This window comes from Ooceraea biroi, chromosome 4 (genome assembly GCF_003672135.1).
Source record: "Ooceraea biroi isolate clonal line C1 chromosome 4, Obir_v5.4, whole genome shotgun sequence".
In the NCBI taxonomy this organism is placed as follows: Eukaryota; Metazoa; Arthropoda; class Insecta; order Hymenoptera; family Formicidae; genus Ooceraea; species Ooceraea biroi.
This window is the reverse complement of record NC_039509.1, coordinates 4,704,759-4,730,566: the sequence shown is the minus strand read 5'-3', so window position 1 is coordinate 4,730,566 and position 25,808 is coordinate 4,704,759. Positions and strand designations below refer to the sequence as shown.

The 25,808-nt window shown below is 45.1% G+C and overlaps 1 protein-coding gene across 1 annotated transcript in view; it reads left to right on the top strand.

Annotated features, from left to right (window-relative positions):
- The window catches only part of LOC105280392, a 120,352-nt gene that overhangs the window by 38,270 nt on the left and 56,274 nt on the right, over positions 1–25,808 (top strand). Inside the window, exons 2-3 of the mRNA XM_020032029.2 lie at positions 1,629–1,702; positions 21,168–21,197. The gene's annotated coding sequence lies outside the window, so the exon portion shown is untranslated. The remainder of the gene's footprint in view (positions 1–1,628; positions 1,703–21,167; positions 21,198–25,808) is intronic.

The window sequence follows — 25,808 nt, the reverse complement described above, 5'->3', positions numbered from 1 at the left end:
GGAACGCATTAGCAGGGATTGAGAAACCCTGGGCTACACCAGCGACGACTGGGGTCCGCCGGCGGGCCCCGATACTCTGGATTATCCGAGTAGAAAATGTAATGGAACGAGTAAAGTTTGCGTTCACGCATCGTTGGTCGCGCGTCTGGCGAGGGAGGCAGCATAAAAACCGTCGACACGGTGCAACACCAACGCGATTAGGTAACTGAAACCGTATCGACGTATGCACGCGCGGCTACTATGTGGGTGTACCGGCCGGCGTAACCACGCTGCGTTCGCTCGCCACGCGGTGTGGTATGGCTGGATAATGCTCTGATAACGCGGCCGGCTCTGGCTGAACACGAACGATCCAGATTCCACGAGCCAGCCTAGTTTCCAAGAGAGTCGGGGGAAAACGATCGCGCGCATCCGTATCGACTTTTTCCTAGGTGTACTTCACCTACGATTTTTCCCATCACCCGTGAAAAGATGAGGACGCCTTGGCATCTCTCTCTCTCTCGCATGCTTCTTTTATTCCCCTTGAAAATGATATTAGCACGCTTGTATAATAAAATAACAGTTTATCCGAGGGTTGAACGTATGGTAAAATCTGCGGAGGCTGTGCGTTTATAATTTTTAAACAGGTTTTGCGTGCGATGTCTTTTTTTTTCTAATCTCGCCATGTGCATGTTGCGAACGGCATTAAGGCAGAATGTGACTGCGCAGTGACGAGTTATACGACTTCGTGCGGGACGATCGTTAGCCATCAAAAGTGGTTTTGAGGCGGCGCGCCGCGGCTTAAAATTATTACGTCGCCTTGCGTGAACGAACACGACAGTTTAACGATCCTCCTAGGGCGCAAACGAAGCAGAAACTTAGTTCCAACGATTGATCGTCGTGACCAACGAGACCGCCGTCGGATAAATTAAGGCATAACAGGTAAACGGCTCGTTAACGATACTTGACGATGGTCACGTGTTGGGTCGTTGCCGGCCAACTCGAGCCACCAAACCAAACCAGAGTTACTCGAGGAGTCTCTTCTTGGTGGAGTCCGCGTGCTCGCTCGATGGCGCTCCGATCTAACTCAATCCGGAAGAAAAGCTGCCAGGGGGCCCGTCTACGATCAATCTTTGTCAAAAGCGTCTTAGTAATGCAGGGACGATAACGCGCGAGAAAGCACGCGGCTGTACGCACAAACTCCCCGCAGCTAGAAACGATATTTGCTGGAAAATGCGGCATGCAACGCGGAGGAATGTTACGAGCTAACTCGCACGTCATGAACCCGACGATTTTGATGCGGAATGTAGTTGGGGCAAATCTAAGATTAATTAGGTTCTATGTAATCAGCGAGAAATGAAAGGTCTCTACTGTAATAAGCCGTGGAACGTACCGTTATTTAATTATAACGTCATCAGATCAGTCGTTACCGATCGGTCGTTACGATGGGCTAATCTGATACATTTTTACATGTGTATATAATTAATAGTCTAGATATATATTTTAATATTGTGCGTATATATTTGGAAGGATGTGACACGTGTAACAGCAAGAAATTCTTCACGTGTCATCGAAATAAGATTTAGACACTGTAATATCTCAAGCAATTTCGAATAATTATCTCAATCTCTTTTTCTTGTGTTTTTCATAAGCTGAAGAAATTCGGAGTAAGTCACGCGGAGGGACAGAGGGAGAGAGAGAAAAAGGAAGAGCGGCAACATTATCGGTGAGCTAAACCATTACTAGCATTTTTTATCGAGTCATCGATGTTCGATTAACAGCCATTTAAATCTTTCCTTTTTTGTCAGGCTCGATTGTCCCGAGTCAATAACTTCCTGCTATGTCGTCTCTTTGAGAGCATAATAATCTTCAACGTTGACGCTGTTAGACGGAGCATCGATATGATTTCGATAAGCGCTCGTTTGCTTTTCCTCTTTATATAGTTTTATGTATCGTAGCATTAATTACGTGATAACATATTAGGTATTGTTTTTCTCTCTTTCGTAAAAGTGATTCTGAAACGCATTTCCACATAAAAAGGCTGCACCTATCGAGAAACGATAGGTTGAAGTTTATTACGGCGTTAAGGAGAGTGGTCCGTTACTTCCGGAATTAATGGATCGTGAAAAATTTCCGATCGAACGGCATTTCTCTCCTTTAAAGGTGATCGCAAAGCGGGGGCGATTTATAAAGTTGTTTATCGGATACACGGTATGCGTGCAATCAGATTCGTATTCGTCGTTCATGATTAGAATAGATTGGAACATAACGCAGCGTGAAAGGATAGTATTATACCAATACGCGTGTATATAGGTATACTAACATTAATTTAAATTTACTAATAAAGTGCGAAAAAAACAGATTTTCTTGTAAAAATCACTTATCTCATAATGTATTTGATATTTTCAATCAGATTCGAATCTCAGTCTCTAGATTAAAATATCTAGAAATAAACAATTGCCTACTTCGATGAACGTAAATTCGTAATATCATGCGATTATCGTAACCTTAGTCCATGGCCTTTTCTTAAGCTCGACAAGGTTACTGCCGATCATGATCATGATGCTTAGAGAATGACAAGCTATTTCCATGTGTATTTCCTGCATGAAAAAAACCACGTATTTTTTAAATAAATTAATAAACTATTGAATTGAGGTTTAAAGCAGGCGGAACCTTATCCTTCCCATCACGAAGGCTGCATCCGGATCGTTGACTCGTTCGCTGGATTTTCTTGCGCGCGAAAACGGAACAGGGGACGGGTGTGGACGACTGCGAGCGTTGAAAATCGCGGCTGACCCGTGTGCTAGATCTTTTTTTTCTCGCGACGCGCCGCGCTCCTCCGGGGCCAGCCGGCCGACTGTTCCCGTCGACTGTACCGGCGGCCATGCATCGCCGATGAGAATATGACCCCGGCACGTATAGCTCGAGCCTCGGAGTAAACTACATAGGCGTTGCGCTCGCGTCTCTCTCTCTCTCTCTCTCTCTCTCTCTTTCTCTCGTTCTTCCTTGACTTCGCCAAGTGAGTCGGTGGTTGTGCGAATCGGTGTCGTCGGCGCGATGCTTCGTGTGGCGTAGGTGATGGCGGTGCCTTGCCTTGGTGATGGTGGGAGTACCGCAAGGGTCAATCCACGGTCCACCATTATATTCCCCCGGTAAAGTCGTGGCACACGGGGGCCTCGAAGCGGGTTCACAGCCACGACGATGACGACGAAGACAACGGCGACGACGACGACGACGGCGACATTCGAACGCTTAATGGCCGGAATTTGTCTGGCCGGCAGGTACACTGACAGCCAGTCGGTAGAGTTAGTGACTCGCGTTGCCTCGCTTAGAGAGCGAGGCGGCTGAGACAGAGAGAGAACACGGGGATAACAGACGAGATAATCCGCCAAAATGCGGATTCAGAAATGTGTCAATCCGGCGAAAAGCGCTGATCGACTGTCGTTCGCGTAAAAATGCATCGAAATCTCCAACGTTGAAAGTTTTGAACAAAAATGAACTGTACGTGATCGGTGAAGTTATTAATTTATTATGAAGCTTGCTTAACGTCGAACTTACTCAAAGCTGTTGTATGCATTGAGGTAATTCAATTTTGCATGATATCATTTATTCATGGTTGAAAAATGTTATAGCGGTAATACTGGTAATCTCCTCGGACAATCCAAACGTTCCTCTATAGGTATCTTTCGTTTTCATCAATTTCTTTTCCACGACATTCTACATCGACAGCTTGTTAAAGGCTTCCTGTCTTACCACATCGCGATCGTCATTCTAAGCGTTTAATGCAAGAAAACAGTTAATCCGTATCCATCATCTGCACAGTTAGGATTTTAATTATCTAATTAGCGGGATTGTTAACGACGGAATGATCGGTAGTCCGTGCATGTCTGCGGTGTCTGTGTCTGTGTGCCGCGAGTATCGAGTGAGCCGCGCCGTCCTCCAAATGCAACTTTGACCTTTAAGAGGGGTGGAATGTATCGTTTGCAAAAATTGCGACGAAGAAATGACTCTATCGTAATTAAACCATTGACGTTGGAGGTACCGTAAGGGTCAAACCACGGTCGAACATCATATTCTTCGACGAGGAACGTTGCTTTAGGAGCAGGCTCGTATAATCGCAACACAACGTTCGACGCTTAATGGTCGGAATTTGTCTGAATGGCAGGTAACACTGACAGGCACACTCGGTTTAAACTCGGTGAGTGGAGGATATACCGGCTACAGAATCCCGCGGTATCCAGACGGTTCTCCGGTAATTCAAGGCTCGGCCGGGTCACCGATTAACGTATCGATCATTAGACGATGCCGATCGAGGCGACTTTTTCCCGCGACCTAGCCGGCCGCCCCGTGATCGCTTTAAAGTTCAAATTGAAGACTAAATAACAGAGACAGAGAGGCTTGCCTTTTCTCTTTGTATTTTTCTCTTGCCTATTATCTTTTTACTTATGGGCATTGCAGTGCAAATGCAAACGATAATCATGGAGTAATACCATATTTTAGTTACAATTATCTTAATTATTTCCAACTTTTTTCTATCAAGTTGATTTAATTTCTGATAGTGACGATTTCTGACGATCCGAGTCAAGAAAAACAGAATCGTACATAGTATTAGAAATAGCTTCATCATTTTATTTAATAGACCAATTTCGTTGATTTAAATCATCTCAATGTTCATCCTTCTTTGTCAATCAACGTAATTAAGTTGTACCATTATCCCATAAACAGACCGATCGGATCATAGCGGAAACGTCAAACACAAGGACTCCGTGACAAATTTGATTCGTGGTTGCAAATCAGTCGTCGATTCTTCCGCCTGTCCGCAATCAGGAAAAGACGAGTTCTCGTATGAGGTATACGTACGTCCGTTGAGCGATCGGCACAATCGGCGTGCCGGTTGTGTGCGATGCCTTTTTCGGCGAACTGTGAATGTAGCCTGAGGTCTGGCATTCCCCTTTCCTCGTCGTCGCTGGCCGGTTCGTCCGGGGTCACCGACGAGGGGTCACGTCGCTCGCATGGCATCAGTGACTTTTTCATTTCTGCCCTCTACCCGCTTCTTCTTCCTTCTTCGGTCTCTCTCTTTCCCGATAATCGCACGGGCACGTGCGCAAAGACGTTGCTGCGTTGAAGAAAGAAGTTGATGTCACATTCGCGCGGTGACTCTTAAACAATTTTACAAATCTGAATTGCATTTTTCATTAATAATTTGTGATAACACGAATATAAGTGCAAGTGTGTGGAAGCGTTTGAAACACGCTGCAAAAATGTTCAAAAATTGAAAAAAGAAACAAAGTGCTAAAAAATCGTACTTCTGATCGTTAGACAGATCTTTAGCTTCTCCTGCTTCCTTGGACAAGCAGTTTCTCGACTGTGGGTTTAAATCTCAAGTGAGTTATTCCCATTGTTGCCTCATGTATTAATTCGCTTGATTACAAGATAAATAATTCAGAGATTAAGTATGCGGAAATACAGGGTCGCGATGGAAACGCCGCAGTCTTCGCAAACAGAGATACGTTTCAGCAAAATTATCGAGATTCCGCGTGTATCTTTGAAAAGATAAATTTATTTCGTGACCGGTAGGTCTCGCTGCATCTTATTCACCGCGCGAGCGCACGTGAATCACGTGGATCTATGTGATGCGAATGCGTCGTCGTTCAGCGAGTAGAATGTGCGCGAATGCCCACGGTTTGACGTGCCAAAAATCATGATGGACGTGTCCCTTGCCTGCAAAGAATTCTGCAACTGCGCAACATTGCTAGTCGGACAGATTTACCCGGTCTCGTCTCCTGCATTTTTACCACAAAACTCGATGACACTGATAGATTTCGATACGGACCGGTTGAAAAGATTATACATTTCAAGTCCGCATAGAGAGTTCGCGCCTCGCAGAAATCATCCCGATTGATCTTCAGATATGACCAAATCTCTTTCCACGAGGAAGATTCCCAACGCTCGCCAGTGTGTGGTCAAAGGTGCACCCGTATAAAACCGATGAAAATACACTCTCGCGGCTTGTTGCGCACAGGGGGAGAAACGACGGACGCGCGGTGGATTACCGCATACTCGGCACTCCGCGTGCGTCACTGACGGCGGGAGGATAAATACCCTCGATTAGCGATTTATTTGAATTCTCGATGCACACACCTCTCTCGTCCGGGTCCTCCGATATATGCCGATTGCTCGTACCTCTTCGCCAGAGAAGTCTCCTTTCTTTCTCTCTCTCTCTCTCTCTCTCTCTCTCTCTCTCTCTTTCTACCTCGTCTCTCCTCTGTGGCAGATCCGCCGCCCACCTTATCTCCCGCCGTGCTCCTTTCGTCTTTCTCCTTCCCACCCACCCTCCCTCTCTCTATCTATCTCTCTGTAGGTTTTTTGCCTTCCGTCTCTCTCCCACGTTCCCTTTCTCTATCTCGTCGCCGTCTGATCGTCCGCGAGACGCGAGCGCGGATCCTCGGAGCCAGGAGCGCGCGGTATGCCGGCCGCTGCAGGCGCGATTACCTACGACGTGGATTGTCAAAACCTCGGGGAGGCACCCGGTGGTGTACCGTTAACCAGGCGTTCGCCTATCGAATATTCGACCTACGACCTGGCGACGCTCTCGCGGCGACTGGCCGCGCCGCACAGTGCCGGCCGGTCGGCGTGAACGCGGAAATGCACGTACGCGCGCTGCATCGAGCTGAGCCCCGGGTGACCTTACGCGGAGTAGTACGTTTGTCCTTACGTCGGGACGACTTCCAGGACGTTTGTCCGTTAGAGGCGCGCGAGCCGCTTTTTTACTGTCGTTTGATACGCGCCACTGGTCGATGACCTATCTCTCTCGTCGCGCAACGTGCATCTGCCTCTTTCGCCTCTCTTCCCTCCCGTTGCCTCTCTCTATTTCTATCTTTCTCTCTCCTACCGCCGATGCTGATGGACGGAAGATAATTATGTAACGTCATTTTTGCGTGACACGTAATAAGATAGGATTAATCGGGTAACTGTGACGCAGAGTACACGATATCGCGATGTTATCCGATGATGTAACTGATTGTCATTATTTTTCGTGATCTCTTATGATCGTGATAACCAATCTAGTTTTTCATGTTTGCACAACATGTTTTAAATTTGTGAAATTACGTGTTGTTGCGTCTTGATTCACAGCAATTAATGAGTTTATCGCAAAAATTTCACCCAAATGTGCCAATATACTGAAAAATTATAATTTTATTCGGAATGTCGCATTATACTCTCCACATTATATTTTCAAATTGTTTTGGTGGATACCGACGATACATATCAAGTATAAATGCAGAAAGTAAGAATGATAGATCCGCGAGATATACGATCGATCGAGTGTGACAGAATCGTCAACGTACGCGAGACGCGTTCTCCGAAGGCTGTAAGAGATCGCTTTTACTATGCATCTGCTAAGTTTACGTAACGCAAACGAAACGGATACGATAAATCGGTGAACGCGCAAACGATAAGAAATCTCCATCGCTTTCCTCGAGATGTCGACGAGGTGCCGCGAAGCGTGTCACGATTTAATGAAAACGGGACAAATGTTTCCTAGCAGAATAATATCGCCGCCACGCTTGGATGACGATTTGATGGACCTACTTCGGTACGATGAACTTGACCTGGTATTCCGCGTGCCTCAAACTTTCAGGCCACAGTTTCGTGTATTTAGATTCGAGATCTAAAATTTAAAAAACTGGGCCATCGACGTCACGATCATTCGTTTTGTGTGTGTGTTTTTTACTTCATTATTTTTTCAATCTTGAAGTAGAAAGATTGTTTAAGAGATACATGTGACATTCCAGTATAAATTAAATTGATTAATCTAAAGGCATGTCTCGTAATGATCTTGAATCGTTCAACATTTTATTAAATATTTATTAAATATGCAGGAGCGTCCAAGATGCAGAAAAAAATGCTACAGAACTGATGGCAACGTTTACACATGCAACAAACGTGCAGTCGGATGCAGCCTGCAGCGCACGGGCACTGCTCATTGACATTTAACTTTCGAAATTGAACAGAGCGGCGGCGAGCGGCGCGAGATGCGGCCTCTCATACTATGGCAAAATACCATCGGGCAGATAGAGCTAACATTTAAATGCCAGTACCGCTTCGCAAAACACACGGCTGTATCGTGATGCGTTCGCGAACAAGTTTTTCGCGACATGTTTGATCGGAAGATTATAAGATTCTTCAAATATGCATAAAGGACTGTCGTAATGTAACGTATTAAAAAATAACGTTTGCTGATTTTTGCCAAAATTATTCTTTTACGAAGAGCGTTATTGTAAGTTTAGTAAGAATTTTGCATTAGAGTTAGTCAAAAAATATTACTAGAATGTCTTTTATCTTGAAAAATATTACTATAATATTTATTTCATGGAACAGAGGAAGAGAAAGAAAGAGAATTATACGTGAGATCCTTATACGGATATCAAAGTCCTACATAAAGCAATCCCAGGTATAATAACAGCATTATTTTTCATTCATAACTTATTCGATGATGTTCCTGTCAAGTTCCACGTGTTTTAAATGCCTCGTCAGGTTTCTTCCCATTATTACAAACGACTATTATTGCTTTCGCTGCTACCGTGTTTCACCATGGCACGGCATGGTTACGAGCGGGTGTATCAAGATACGCATCACGATATTTATGACGAGCCTGCATGTAAACCGTTCAGCAATTTATGTCGAGATAAATATTGCAAGTCGCTCTTCGACCTTCTCGCCGACATTTCTGTGGCGAGATTACTTCTCCGTGTTAACACACGGTTCGCAAGAATTTATCGCCGTAAACTGTGAGAAGTGTCACGCGATGCATTTCGACCTAAACGCGATTTCAAGCGTCTTAATAACGAGCTTGGAGAAAGTTACACATGTATATAGCTAATTCTACTGTTTGCGTAGTGCACAAAAAGCACATAAAGAGAGAGAAAGAGAGAAAGGAGCAAAATATCTCAAATATCGTAAATCATAATATATCTCGCGGATGTAGCTCTAATTGGAGACAGAAAACTCATTACATACCCGTGAACTTTAATCAGATAAAATCTGATAAATTTTAATTTATAGAGGTTATTGAATACAAAGGCTATTGAAATAAAGTATTACCAGCGACGAACGCAAATACGTAAATATCGCCGACGGAGATTGAATAATGAATCAGTTAATGAAATGCGTGATGCCGCGGATTTCCTAGTAGACGGAGGAACGATAGAGCGATAGAGAAGACGGGGAAAAGTCTATACGGCGGGATCCCAAGACCTTAATCCGTCGATACGTAATGGGATATAATGCGAAATTAGCCGTTCACCATGTACAGTTACGCATTACGCTAACAAGACTTACTTCCGATTATAGTGAGGGGCCCTATTGTTCAACCGAGCCAGTCAGTAGTGTACTCCTTAGTAGTTCCAGACTCCAGCTATTCCTATACGGTATCCATTTATCTATCTATTCAGCCGCTTCGTATAACATACACGATAGATTCCACGTAATCTCACGAGTACAATGGCTCGAAGGGCCGGAATATACCATAGCGACCATAGCACATACGATCTTTTCGATCACCTGACGCGTTTGCCTGCACGCTTCCGACTGCGACTTGATAAACGCGACCGGATTTCCGCAACGAATAATCTTTTTGTGTCCGATATCACGCGAGCGTGAATTTATACAAATTTCTTCTCTTCGATTATCAGATTGATACTGTGATACAATCGTGTGATGCCAATATCATCTAACCCTGAAGCCGTAATTGTTAACGCTACGTTGAAGCAGCGCGATTTCATGCCATTGTACCGCTGACGCAGCTGTGAGATAAAAGTATCTACGTGAATTATCTAGCAGACGGCATTTCCGTTTGCAGCGCATTCACGTTTACCACAGTTAAAATTCGGTTTAGCGCAATTAGCGGGGTTAAACGGTCGATACGCAATCTTGAGTGCAATTTGCAGCGGAAGACTTGCGAATTAAGGTTTGCGGCGAGGAATTAGAGGCGGTGGAAGCGGTTCGTCCGAGGAAGGAAAGAGAACATCGAAGGAAGGAGGCGCAGGAGAAGCGTGAGTCTCGTATCTAGAGAATTCATAGCGTTCCGCGAGAGTGCATATATGTACCTAATCTGCGAATTGATTCACATTTATTCTCTTTCACATTTATTAATACAACATTATTGTATTACATTATTATCGACATACGATTATTACATACGATTACTATTATCGATCGATTTTACGAAGAAAAATCAACAAGATATTTGACGATCATACATTTCCCTTTACTTTGGATGTGTTTTATGATACAAAACATCGATGTAAGATGTCATTAAATGCACGAGAGATAATAAAAATAGTCATAGATGTCTAACGACCCGTGCAATAGAGATAGCAAATGTTCAACAAATTAGCTAGGATCTATCTAAAAATTCGCGTCATAAGGTAAATCAGGAGTACACGCTATGGCCATGCTTATTGCCGCTAAGTATAGCCCAGTGTGCCGCTCTGGCGCCTATCATACGTGAAGCTGACGCGTATTGCTTTCGCGAAGGAAGCTCTAGCACTCGCTAGAGCGTGTGTACGTGTCGGTACGTGTGTCCTCGGAGTAGAACTGACAGAGAGGAAGAAAGAAAGAGAGAGAAAGAACTCTCTCTAGGAAAAGGCCTGTTTGTCTGGTGAGGTTACTACAGATGCTAACGGTAGCTTCGATGGGGTTTAGTATGCGCGATCTGTAGCCTCGACAGGAAACAGAATCCCTCCCATTACCGTGAGGAGTTAGCGGCGGTGAGGCGATCCGCGTGCGAGCGCAAACGGCTACCGGCATTGTTACGCGATGGGCCTCTCTTATCGTCCCAGAATGCCCTTTGCCGGCGCGTCGACTGCTGCCGAAGGGGAAAAGGTGGTACCCTTCGGCACCTTAAAAGGTCACCGTGACGACGAGCGTTTCGAGCGGCGTCGATGCAGCTCCGACGATGTACGTGCCTTCTTCTCCTATCTCTCTTCTCCGCCGCCTCTGACTCGCCTTTGCAAAGTCTCTATGAATTCTTCCCACACGCTTGATTTACGGTTACTCGTCGTACATGAAGCGTTTTCGTCAATATCCCTTTGATCCCTTCAATTCCATGGAGTAAATTTTGTCTCGATGTGTAAGTAATAACATTTGAACTTTCCTGTTAATTGAACTTTCGAATTCTTTAAATAATTTTTTTGACAGTGTTTTTAATCGGCGTCTCGGGATTTGAAACTTCCGAGCTTCGAAATGTGCTATAACTTGAATGCAGCAGAAACTGTTAGAAAACTGTTTTATCTTAATTGTATTGCGTGATTACTCGCGTTTGCCAAAACGTTTCACAGTGTTTAGAAATAAACTGTACCGCCGCATCGAACATAATTTACATCGCCTCTTTACGCACGCTTCTTTTTAATCTTTCCGGTAAGACGCGGTAACAGCATTGCGAGAGATATCTCTACTTTATTAATTACTATCGTATATTTGTGACTTGGCTTATTAGCCGCATGCACACGATGGTATCTGGTGAGTGAGCATCACCTCGATAGGCGTTAAACCACCACATTCCGGATATCGGCCGCATATTTACTCTGACTAATGAACGTTTGATTGGCTCCACTAATTATTGTTAGGCAATAATCATTATCAACGAGAGTAAAATAACGGGACATCGATGGCCTCGCGCAAAGGAGATTGCTCCTGCTGGTCGAGGGAAGGTTGCATCTAAGCTCGACGCAATCTTCGACGTTTATAGATCAATGATTCTTGAACGTTAAACATCTTTTGCCAACCAAAGGTACATCATCTCGAGCGAAAGCAGCTCGTTATTAATATCGCATTATATTCTGTTCGCGTCACTTGAGTTTCTCGTTGATTACTGAGGTCTTTATGTAATACGTTCCGAGTCATTGCGCGCTCCATCGATCAGTGAACATTCGTGTTTATGAATGTTCGCGCTCATGCTTTGCATACGTGTGCACGTCGCGCAAACGCGTCGAGAAGATTCATTTGCCGGACAAGAATTATCATCGTGCTGTTCGCTTAAACATTTTCCCATTTGCGTCGTTATCGGATAACGTATCGGGGTGCTCTTGACCTCGAGGGTCCGAATTATCTGGCAATCTTTACGCCGATGGTGTCATGGCGGTCGTCTGCAGAAAAAATAAACTAATTGCAAACCGCATTCGCGGACTAGATTCCCGGAATGAGATGCGAAACAGTATCTTTCCGACTAATTAAATTACTCGCCGTGAAATCACAGCAAGCGAGCGAGCGAAACCACGTTACGCCATGGAGTCGAAGAGGAAGGGTAAAAGGTGTGAGAGTTACAAGGGAAGAGACAGAAGAAGAGCGGTACGAATCTTATTTATCTGAGATTGCATGATAAATTGTTCAAATTAAAAGATTCGTTTCTTCACGCAAACCGTGCTAACGATCCGCGAGCGGTGACAAGTCCTCGCGAGGCGCATTTTTTGACAATCCCGTAATTGCCCCGAGCTTGCTCGCCCACGCGTATGCTCGTATTCGCCAGTTTCGATACGCCTTGCTACGTGTAGAAGGCAAATAAACGCAATAAACGACAGTAGTAAACCATCTTTAACATTAGTTATATGATAATGCAATTATATTGTTTGTGTAATATATGTTACGTATTTTAACATTTGATTTTCTCAAATATTTCGAGTGCACATTTATTTATTTTGTTATATTTTGATTTTCTATTTATTTCAGTACACAGCAATATTACACGAAAACAACAAAATTGAATATCTTAAGGTATCTTTATACCGAAGGTACGCGTATAACTTTACGTAGTTGCACCGATGTAACTAATACAACTAATGCACTAGTGAGTTTGCAGCTCGGTATCAAGAGAGTAACTTAAGGCTGAAATATCGTGTCAAGCGCGATAATATTACCTCGTTTCTTCAGTTTCTCATATTACTACTATATTCATCTAACCGAGAAAGTTTGTCAGAGCCTTATTAGTCCCCAAATGTACACAAGTTCGAACATATGAACAATCATCAATGAAGAATTTCGCTACATTTTAATGCAAGTGTTTCATTTCTGTAAACTTAATAACAGACGAGATAGACCGGTTCTTTTCCTTTCGGTAGAATTTTGATATTTATGTTATATTGATGGCACATTAAAATATATCTGAGAGAGCAATATTCTGACTCATCAGACGTCAAATTAACAACCATTAAGTATTCGTCCAATTAAAATATTCATCGCTTCACTCTCTTGCACAGTTTACAATGTTTTCATGATATATTACGATTAAATAAAAAGTGCGACATCAAATGAATTTTGCCGAGGCGTGTTGAATTTCCAAGTCTCACGTACGAAAACTAAAAAGGCGCATGCTCGTGAAGCTGTTTACGTGATTGACGTGGCGACTTCGTTAATTCGTTGTTTGCACGGTCCAAGTAGTACAAGCACCAATCAAGGTTTCTCGGGCGAGTGCCTTTAACATCGTGTAAAATTACATTCCCATAGCAGCAGCGTCGAAATGACGCGAGCACGAATCCGCCAGGCGGACCTCGCTCGCTCCAACCCACGGTCGGCTCTATTCGCCTAATTAAGCGGAAAGATTTTCCATCCTCGCGTGCGTTCGTGCGTGCGTGCTCCGGAATCTTGTTCTCTCCCGCTCACGGCTATCGTTAATTGCCGGCGGAAGGTCTCGGTGCGAATTTGCGAGCCGCTTGCGGATACGTGAGGATCGGGTCGGCGACAGCGGGGGGTACCGGCGGCGACGGCTCGGTACCAAGAGTACCACTAATTCAAGGTACTTCCGCGTGAGAGAAGCGACGCTCCGCGCGATCTCCCTTTTCGTCCTTTTGCGGCTGCAGCATCCCCGTGCTCGTAGAGTCAGGCGAGCAATGACGATGGCGAGGAACGATGGCACGTTCCTCCGTATTTACGTATCGTGATTCGGTACGGCACGCGGCGGAAACTCGCAAGCGTTTTACCGCGTGCAGGCCGGTAGCCTGCCTTTGATTTCTTGTTTCTAAGCGGACTTATCCGCTGCTGGCTGATAGCTAATTGGTCGCGCAAGTGCGAAGAGTGGGCGAATAACAACCCAACGCTTTATCGCGGGCTTTATCGAGGTACTTTATCGATGAATATAACGCGGCCCTTGCGACGGCCCTCGTACTTATGAGCGCGGCGACACAAATAGGCTGTTAAGGTGCGTTCGCGAGTGCGTGGCACCCGCGCCGTACTGGATGGTATGTATTTCGTTTGGATGTGATATTTTGTGTAGTAACGATTATCCTTTTGCTACTTGGAGATTCTCTTTATGAAGACGAGATGAAATCTTTAAAACAAAATAGTCATATTAGCCCATACTAGTCATACTAGCCTATAATAGCCATTGTACAGATTTGTTACATCTTAAACAATTAATAATAATATGACATTTTGGAGACACATAAAAACATGCACTAGCAGGATTATTTCTCGCAGTTGCGACTTCGATAGAACAGGAGTGTGTTGCAACGAGATTGCTCCGCCTCTCTCCCGTCGATACCCGCGTTCTTAATATTCTCCTCTCCCGTAATGCCTCCTCGTCTCGTTTAGCGATGCGACATTTGCGAGCTCGGTCGATTGCGGCAACGGTGATGTCGGCGAGCGCGAGACGGAAATAAGATGGTCCAGGTGAGCGACGGAGAGACCGATGGCAGAGAGAAGGAGGATAGTTCTCTCCTCCCCTGTAGGTGAGACTAGCTTTCTCCACAATGCAATTGCCTGCACGCGCGCACAAATCACAAGTCACACCGCAGAGCGCGGACTCTCGTGGAGTCCATTGTCCTCGTTGCATGCCCGTCTCTCGCTTGTAGTTTAGTGGGTTACTTAGCCGGAGATTTTCTTCAGACGGGACGACGGCGCATTAGATAATCATCCGCGTCACAACGTCACAGTTTTGTTCGCGGAATTCGCGCGAGTTGTAATGAGAGGCATGATTGCGCGCTCGCGGCGTATTGTCTCGCGTCGCGATCATCGTATCCCGCCTTGCAAAATAACAATTATCGGATAATTATCGTAATTGTATCGTATTTTTCCTACGTTCCTCGCACTCTTAGACTCGACCGTAGCATTTCAAGTTGGATTGTTAACTAGACTCAAGAAATTTAAAATCTATAATTTTCTATGACGCGGGAGACTTAATCCGAAATCTTTTTATGCAAAGCGATAAGTCTGCGATTTTGTGATCTTGGAGTTGCTCATAAATTTATGTAACAATGTCCCATTTAATCCTAATTGGAAAGACGCTTCGCACGGAAAAAGTACAGAGGAATCCTCTTGCTCGACAACTCTGTTCGTTCGAACGTTCACATCGGCGGAAACCCGGGACGTGAGTTTTTCCACTCGTGGCGTACGTGCCCCGCGGTGCGTCGAGTTTGACGCACTTTCAGGGCCGATGCATTTTCGCTGCGCGAGTCTTACGAATGCATGGTGCGTGTAGTAAAAGTTCTGTGAGTATATAGCGCGACGGGGGGTCAGAGCATTGCATCCTTTCTTGAAGATAATAGGGAAAAGTCGGAGGGGAACCAGAAATAGGCCTTGGAAACAAGCGAGGAATTACTTTCGCACAGAATTAACTTTGTACATTCACATATTTTTTACATTTTCGAATTAGCCAAATTCATTGTCGAATGTGACGTTAAAAAACTAACGTCAACGTCTTGACGCAAATCTTATCAAATATTCCAAATTCCAAACATATTTTTAAAGAAATTAAACTTTAAATAAATTGAATCATACTCAGAACCATAAAAAAAAACTGATCTACTGCGACATGGAAAATGTGTATGTCAAGATCTCGACATTAAAGAGATGTTGGGATAAGTGCAGGAAATGTACTCGGAGGACGTGATTTCCAACGTACATCCGTTCCTGAAGGAGCGCAATGCCGTACGTCCGGCGGGAAGGTGCATCGGCGAATCTAACGACCAAATCTCAACGCCGGTATAAGATGCAAAGCAGAAGAGCACTGAAGCGAGCGCGGTGAGGCCGGTGGAAGCGCTTCTTCCCCGAACGCGAATTTCACGATGCGTGGCGACCAAGGTAGAGGTCGGGTGCTCTCTGGCGGATCTCTCCTCGTCCTGCACTAACGTCCTGCCGCCCGTACCCTCCACGCCAGAGTGCGTGAAGCAGAACGAAAGGAGGTTGCGAACTGTCTCGCCTTTGGGCTCGCGTATTCAATCTTTTACATATTATAAAAAAAATATCTCGACGTAGTGTTACGGATTTATCGCGAAGCGGATTGTCTTGCATTTATAATGAAATACTGGGGATTTACTTTGAATTATCTTGTACCTGCAATTCTTCTTGTCATTTTATATGAATACACTTATGTGTGTTCATTGTTCATTTCTTGATTGGTACTTAATGTCATAATTCAAAATGACTGTTCACGATATTAAGGATCCTTGAATTCTCGCTGCAACGGTGACAAAAGAACGTATTATCTAGCGGCACAGCTTTCACCGTAAACTTCACTAACCGTCATTGCCGGTTTCACTCTGTTGTATCGCTTGCCCGTCATCCTCAGAGAAATTAGCGAACGGCACTTTTCAGGTCGGGTTACGAAAACATGGCACGTGTACTCGAAAGCGATCACGTTTATCTAATTATTTCCAGGCTTTTATCTCTGTCAGTGAAACACGTTGGAGTGCTCTAACGATAGTTGTAATGGACGTATAATGTATACGGATATCAGTCATTCTCTCTTACGACACCTAATCAGTGCTCGTAGATAACATACTCTATCCTTTATCCACTTCGCGTGGCTATTACTCAATAATCGATTTACGATTAATGATGAAATTCTCTGTGATTGACACAGCCTTAATCTGTCGTCTCTGATTCGTTAGTATGATGTATAATATTTGTAAAAGCGTCAAATATATGTATAATATAAGCATGATAAAAAATATTAAGGTTTCTTACAAGTTTCCACATATTCAAATACTACGACGAATCTCCATGGGGGGAAAAAAATTATAAGCATAAAAATTATAAAGCGAAATAAAAATTTGGATTTTATTTGCCGTTTCGCTGCTAGAGGAAAATTACCTCTGCGAACCTCCATTCGTAGAGTCGATGTCAAGCATGACAGGGGGAAGCGTCACGGGACGATCCACGGGACGGCGCGCGTGAGTTAAGATCACGCATACTGTTAATAAATAATGCAGTAATGGGCGTTCGGGTTGAAGAGGTAGCCAGTAAATGCGGCGGAACGGAGAAAGCCGCATTATTTACGCCCGCTGGCGGCTGGCTGGCGGTGACAAGTTTAAAAAGCCACGGGAAGTAATAACCGAGGTGTCCGCGGATTAAAAGGCGTGACACTGCTAGTTCCAGCGATCACTCTTGCCCGCAACGATGTAATTAAATCCTACGGCGTACATACGTATACGTTTGTCCATATATACTCTTTATGAGCGGGTACGCGCCCCGCGCCGTAATCCTCCCCGTACCTCTCTAGACGCCGGTTACGTCATGTGTATAATGTGCTAACGGCGACGATCGAGTCGCGACAATCGAGCCTCGGGACCAGGATCTGGTGACTGAACGTTTAAGGCCTTGACGCGCAAATTCACGTGGTCACTTTTAACGGGACTCTTTGCGAACCCAAAACGCGATTTCTCTGGCAATGTATACGTACAACGTGGTTTAGCCTTGATGGTAGGATACGGGCGTTTTGCGGAGTACATTGTCCGGACAATGCCAACTCTCGAAATCGAAACACTCATAATTAAAGCGTAGGCCGGAACAACCGTCTGGTTGATAAATTTGCAATTTTTATGAGCGGTGGATATCGTAAAAATGTTTCCTGCCAAATTTACCAGACTTTTACAGCTGGGATGAATCAATTATTCACGTTAAAATTGTCGGTTATGATATAGGAATTATACTGTGCAGAAATACAAAATAAAAGACCCGTGCCGACCGGAGAATCAAGTCTTTCGATACGTGCTGCACAATATAACGTGAGCAGAGGATGCTCACTTGCAGTGAGAAAAGGAAAAAGGAAAAGAAAAAGATCGAAGATATCTGGGATGAATTACTGAAATTTTTATGCTTGGAATTATATATACAGCCTATATTGCTTTGCTCGCTCAATTTGCACGGAAATCCTGCAAATAAAAAAGCGAAAACGCTCGTGAGGAAACGAGCGCGCGAGACGGCTCCTCGTTAGCGAATCGCGACTTAATGTCTCACTCGGCGAGCGAAATTGATAGCGGCGCAATTAGACGCGTAAATTGTACGCGTCTGCTCGTCGTTGCTCGTCGCGCGCGCGCACGCGAGTGCAGCGAGGCGGCCTATCTGTCCATAAAATGACAATGTACTTCGCTGCGCAAGATCGTGGTAGTAGTTACGTACACGGCAAAACGTTTAGATCCGCGCCGTGAGATAACTTAACCTTCGTCGTAGCTTACCGAGCGCGTCGCCGGTCGTCGCTTCTCTCTTTCTCTCTCTTTTTCTTTTACCCGCGGCTATTCCCGCGCGCGGTATACGCCCGCGTACGGATGTGAGCTTATACGCGCCGTGCGCTCATTCCTGCGATGCGTACACGCACCGGAATACGCATCGCGAGACATTGTTCCCGCGCTGCGATGAGTTCGCCGCCGAGTCGTGTACTCTCCCAGACGGGTACGCACGGCAAAGACATCTTATCTCTCCCCTAGAGACTTACATGCAATTCTGATAAGAAGAATAGAGAGTCGTAAATTCCAAAGGAATTCAATCGAATGTAGAAATAAAACTTTAACGTATAGGGATCACGGGAGGATGCGCTTGAGATATTAATGTTTGATATGATATCAGGACGATATTAATGTTTGTAGTAACAGGGGTATCCCCGTCTCTCCCCTCGTCTCGGGGAAGACACTCGGGGATGTGTCGCGAGACGCAACCGTCGATACCTGCGAGGACGAGACCTGAAAAATGATGACTCTTTTAACGACTCATTTCCCTTCGCGCCGCGATAAAACGGCTCGCTTTCATCGGGCATGTACCTCACGTGCAACGTCCTCGGCGCCATCGTTTCCTGTTTCCGTCCTTATCTCCGCCGGCAGAAACAGGAAAATCCACGAAAGCCCATACGTTATCTGCCACGTACGGTCAGGGTTCGCACACAGTACCCCCACGAGAGACGAGATATCAGCAATGTACGCCGCAACACACGTATACACGTACACGTACGCCGCACACGACCGTTCGTTGCGGAAATGCCGAATGAATTATTTCACTGCCGCGATCGCCAGAATTATTTCGCCCATGGAGATTCACTGTTGCGGACCGGTGCACCTTCCGGAGAGACCCGAGACCACCGAGACCAGTTTTTATTGAAATTTCAAAGGAAAACCATTGGTAAATGTCGATATACATATATCTCGCTATTTTTTCCATATAAATTTCTTAATAATATAAACAAAATTCGATAAATCAATGGTTCACGTTAAAGTCCTATCGAGATGACAACTTACGCGAAGAAATAAAAGAAGAAAAAAGGTTGATAAAGTATCTGTTTCAAGTACAGCATCTCCGCAATTATTTATTTGAAAAAGCTTTCCATTTCCGATCGTCCATAACGCATAATCAATGTCCCGTTGAGAAAAAAAAATTGACGTTAAAATCAAACAATATGTCTATTCTGCCGTTGCACTTTCATGCATTGATCTCGCGTGGATCGCGAAGGATATTACAGTAACATGCCAGGGGCGAGATACGTTTACGAGAGTTTAACGCAACAACAGTCGGAGAGACCGACTGTCATGATATTCTCTCATGGTATTAGACTTATCGACTCTCTTCATCTCGCGCGATTATAAAGTAGCTGCTCCATATAACGCAGCGTAATGGGTTAATCAAGTTTCGCTCAGAGGCCTTGCTTCCGACTGATGTACGATGTCATTATGCTCATAAATCTTCAAGCCTTCACGCGAAGGGAGGAATGAGAAGGAGCGAGCAGGCAGATCAGGTGTGACGAAAACAATGTTTTCCTCCTGATCGTGCTGTCGGTCGTGCGGGGAATTTTAACACAACGCGCGAGTTAACGTGACGAAATACCGTGTAAAAGAGCCGCGCACGGTCGCCGATGCGACGGCCAGACTGATGGAGCGACAGCGCGTTTACGTGCTAGATACGACACCGGATCCAGTCGTGCTCGCCCTGTAAACTAGAAAATTATTCAAATTAGCCTCGCGGCATTCAAGGGAGTTGTCTGGGCATCGAGATGGCTGAAGACGGCTGAAGACGGCTGCGCCATTCTCGCTTTCCGCCGGCCTTGCTTTCCGCGATGCGAGCCTCGCAATCTGCTTGCGCGACTATGCTTTTCCCTCATCAGTGAGTCAGTCGATACGCGAGATTCCTCTCCGGGAAAAAGTGCGACGATGTGCTCACGCGACGAATGCGAAATGCAATCGCGTCGCGCAGATTGCGTGAGCCGCATCGGCCTGCAATTAATACGCGCACAGACTTTGCACACATGATTTACGAGGTTCAGAATCAATCCTCGGGACAATTATACCAGATACCGGGATTATTTACGGTTATTTATGTACGATTAGCAATGTGAGTGAACAATCTATATAATAACAGGCCTGAATTATTTACGGTTATTACCGAGATTACCAAACTCGATTGCTTATATTACAAGCAGATGTTGCAAGCGAGGTTGATCACGCACCGATGTAAATCCACTGCGAGTAAATAAAAAATTGTCGTTGCGCAATTTTTAACTGTCTGACTTTTACAGAAGCAGCTGTCGCTGTGTACGTACGACGCAGTGCGTGCCGATAGACTTATTACGCATTAGAAAATTGCACTTCAATTGGTGTAACGTCCTTCACTCTAAGACTCTAAGTTGCTTTTTGCCTTAACGATTTCCCCAGTCGATTCTTTTGTAGCAACACGTTGCCCAAGTGATGGGGTGACGTTTGACGCTTCGGAACCGTTAGATGTCACAGCCGTGTCATTATCGTAATTTCCGTCGCATTTTGTTGTTACGCATTTTCATGCTGGCCGTTTCGAATCGTCGGTAATATATCGCGCAAAATACGAGGTGCGAATCGCGCGAAGATAATCGCGCGGAGATAATCACACTTAATCGATAGTCGCGCGAACGCGCCTGTCGCATCAGTATCGTAATTACACGTACGCTTTTCTTTCTGTTGCAGAGCCGAGCCACCGGTGCCCAAAGTCAACAAGTGAGTAAAACGAGTATCGAGCGTGAGTATCCCTCATTCGCGCGTATTATAATTACAAACTCACGGAGAGCGGTTTCGCAGTTAATGCTCGTTTCACGTGGGATTTATGCTTCTCTCGTTCGGCGTTCTCCGCACGCGTGCATGAATACGATCGTGCGTGCAGCTTCTCCGACCAAGGTGACTCTTAATTAGATTCTAAATTACGTGGCAAAGAGTGATGAAAAAAGAAAAGGTTTAAATTGTAGTGTGCTATGGCGCAAAGCTGTGAGCCATTTTCGCAAGTAGCTCGTTTCCGCGGAAATGAATGCGACTGCACGCGTTCTGGAACGATTGATTGATTGGCTCGACCGTCGCATGATGAAGGCGGCGAAAAGAAAGTGCGTGCGTTCCGTATGTAATGCGCGGTTTCCGGTGCTCTTTCCGCCGCGATGCACATACATACGATTAGGGATTTCGATGATAATTGGGCCAAATGGGGGACTTGGCAAATTGAAGTACATCTAACGCGAGAGATACCATGTAGAAGTTACAAGCGGGATGCTAATCACGACGTATATAGGTACTACGTTCCCTTGGTAGTCACGCAACTCGTACGACGAAGGAGTGCACACGGTGCGAGGGAGAGAGAAAGAGAAAAATGCCGAGACGGGAAGATTTAGAACACGAGAGAGAATCCAGATTGCCCCTCAAATTTATACATTATTTATCAAGTGGTATATCCAGTTCGCACATCGCTCCTAGTAATAAATTGAATCTCTAATGGGACTAAAATAATAAATGTAATAAATAATAATTGCGACGAGTCAAGCAGTTCAATTACGAAAAGAGGATCAGGAGTTACATTAATGATAATTAACAGGCATTTTTACGAGATTGTATAATATCAAAAATGATATTCGGAATCGCGAGAGAGAACCTGCGGAACACGTAGAACGGAAGCCGGTCATGTTCAAAGGACCTGACATAATTGAGAGATCACGCCAATTAGGCGCGCGTTTAACGGTTTAGCTGTCAGGCGGAAGTCGATACGTCCCCGGGCTCTGTATTTGCATTCTGATTATAAGCTTGCACAAAGCTAAAGCGTCGCGGCACCGTCATATCTCGTCACGTCCCCCGTAATCCTATGTCGCTCGTTACGAATTCACCAGCGATAAATAGGAAAGCACAAGCTGGATACAATCCAGCTGGGAGAAATCGTCGTCTTAATTTGCTAGCGTGTGGTAGTTTAGCGCGTCTTGGTCTGCTGGCGCTTTTTGCCGCTTCGTCATTTCATTGATTTCAAGCCTCGCCTTCTCTCGTCTACCCGCCGGTCTGCATTTCCATTTTGATTATAAACGAGTGCGATCGCGCGCACGGCGTTGGCGTGTTCAAGGGATAGAGCGTCCATCCGAGACGCGTAAATGCAACACGCCCTCCGCTATCATTTCTCGTTTCACGAGACGTTTAACGTGTGACGCGATCCTGTTAATTTCGATAATTCCAATAATCCCATTTAAGATTCACCAATGTAATCTTGCGTTTTACAGGACACGTATATTTTATATCATGTGTTTTAAAAATAGAGAACATTAACAAGATCATAAAATGTGAGAAAGATTCAAGCCGTTTGTGGGGCATTTTTTAAAACTGAAAATAGATCAAAGCGTGAATCCGTGAATGAAAGGAGCAGAAGAAGGTTAAATAACCGAAGCCTCTTACGGATATGCTTCGTAATAGCATTCATTCAAGTATCCGTCGTTAACGTGACGAGTAATGATCGCTAAATTATGCGCATCACAAAAAGCTAATTTAATGGAGCATGCAAAGTATATTATACATGCTTAATCGCAGGTGTCACAGCGCTTGCCAACCAAGTAGCCAATCAAGTATTCTTTCACTTTAGAGAGAGAAAAATACACGTATGTATAATGTTTAAAGAAAGAGGATCTTTCTTGGTAAAAGCATAGTATTGCAAATTCTGCCATTTTTTAACTTAATTTAGTTTCTTCCGTACACGCAAATACTTTTCGAATGGAATTTTAATGCAAAGGAGCAAAGGCGTTCCTCCTCGCCTTAGTATTATATTGTGTACCGTTACGGAATGGAAATATTATTCAGTATTGACATGAACGCGCGGTGACTCGTCGCACATACTAAAAAAATAAGAAGGCGTTGAACTCATCGTTTTATGAAGTAATACCAATGGCATCATATCTTCTCATTCGGCTGAGCGTAAATATTAATAAAATCAAATCAGTCACGCGCGACACGTTAACTGGTTCCGCATTATACCGAGATTACTCGCAAGATTACCGTTTTTACGTTCAGATTCACTTACAATATGCGTGCTTTGGGTGATAATTCTGCAAATGTTCGCACGCGTTTAAAACCCCGAAGAATTACGATTACCACAAGTCCAATATAGCAGTCTGCGCAGAAACGAGCGGAACGTGAAAATCTTAATGATCAATGTAACATCGTGTATCTTGCCATCAAGGGTTCGCCGTATCCCATCGCGCACTCTTGTAGATTTTATTCGACCCGTACGACACGTTCGCCGCCATAACTCAAATATATCGGGGCGTGTGTAGCCAATCTTATAAGATATGACGAAGGAAAGGTTTAAAAGGAGCGGACATCCTTGTGAAATAATATTAATTACCGGTGCGACGTTACGACGGCGATCCAAGGCGAGCTAGCCACGGCTCTTCCTCAGAAATTCCGGTCCCTCCGTCTAAAGCGGAGAGGAGAGTACCCCGTCCGCAGAGGATCCGCATTTCCATTCCGATTACAAGCTGCTAGGAGCGTACAATGTTGTACCCTCGCTATTACTCAGGTATCCTCGTATTATTGCTTCTGATGAGCGGGTCCTTTTTCTCTCTCTCTTTTTACGTCCCTCTTCTTTCCCTCTTTCTCTCGTTCTCTCTTACGGGCCGCGCTTCGTCTTCGTCTCACCGCTGTTTCTGATTTCTTCACGGGATTCCTGCGGTTCTACCGCGAACCGCGCGGAAAAAGGCAGGATGCGCGCAGGATATTTCGACCTTGTGCGTTCCCGTATGAGCCATACGTGGTTCTCGTCCTTTTTTCTTTCTCTCGCGGTAGGATGACTCTGACGAGCGGGGGGAGGGGAGGAGGGGACCGAGGCCACGGTTGAATTTTCTCGTGGCACGCAAGCGGCAAACGAGCCTCCTCGTTATACTAACGCGAGGGAATATAACACTTTGAATACTTTGGCGAGTCTTTCGCGAATTGATGACTTCATCGACCATGGAAAGATCGGCGGGCATTTTGATTATAATGATCATGCCAGCAGCCCTTGAGTGCGATTGCAAAAGCGACATTGCGAGCTGTATGCGATTGCAACTTTTCTTGTAGCTGTATTCGTTGCAGCTATCTGATCTTTCATCCTATACGATGTCGTATTTTACAATGTATACTACTCCATTTTAGCAAAACTATTTTTTTTTCACATAATAAAATAATTTCCATAAATATTTTTATATATTTTTTTAAGGATAATTGAAGATAATCTAGTCTTTAACTTTAAGAGTCCTTTTTTAAGGAGAGCCCTTTCTCTGTAAACCTGTTTTCGGTTCGTTAATCGTCGCTTTTAGCAATTACAAAACACTTTAATCATTATACTTTTCGTGCAGCCGAGCGTGTAAGTCCGCTATTCTCCTTCTCTTTTCCTCTCTGGCGAACGTGCCCAGAGGCACGTACTCGAATTTCACGAGCTTCCCGTCTCACTGCTCACCGATGGGGAATTATTCCCTTTACAATTACAACGGCGATAACAGGTCAACCTATACCTCCCGACTTACGCCGTACGCGAACCCGCCTTTGATGTACCGGCAAGACGAGGCTGAATTCACGCGAACGTGCACGCACATGTGTGGCTGCGTTTGCACGCACATCCGTTGATACGTTTGCCTTTTACATTGTAGGAACGTGTTCGCCCGAACCCGCGTGCGCACGGCTTAAGCGGCCCGAGCATCGTTGGTTGTTACGTAGTCCCGCGCGCACGAGCTTTTATAATGAGTCGATCTTCGTTTGCACAAACGGCCAGCTGACGCGGAGAAGAGGGCTCTACCCCAGCCCTCCTGCCGTTTCCTCCCCCTCGACCGGTCGCGCGGTCTTTTACTCTTATTACTGTGTTACGAGTCCGGTATTTCTTAATCAAGATAATTATTCTCGTAACGTCAAGGTGTCATGTTAAGAAGCCCCGTTGTCTCTCGTTGTTAAAGGATGAGGCGTACGCGCGCGCGCGCGCGCGCGCTGTTTCCTTCCCTCGGAAAGGGTACTGTCAGGTGTGCTTATTCGAGCGAAATTTCACTCGAGGCTGGTCTCGTTGGCTCGTTCCCTTCACAAGTCTCCTCTCGTCGCCGTCGTCGCGGATCCCTAAGGCCGCGGTCGAGGCGAAAACGAGCAGCAAAGGAACCTCGAACGGGGTTGCTGCACCGACGGAAAAAAGTCGCCAAAGGTGAATCGAGATCCTCTCTCCTCTCTCCCTTCTCGCGCGCCGCGGGATGAACGCTACGTTGCGCGAGAACGGCCTACGTTCCGTTCCGCGCTCGATGATTCGAAGAATCTTTCCCGGCAAGTGGTTAACGTCGACCAACAAAAGCCCGCATA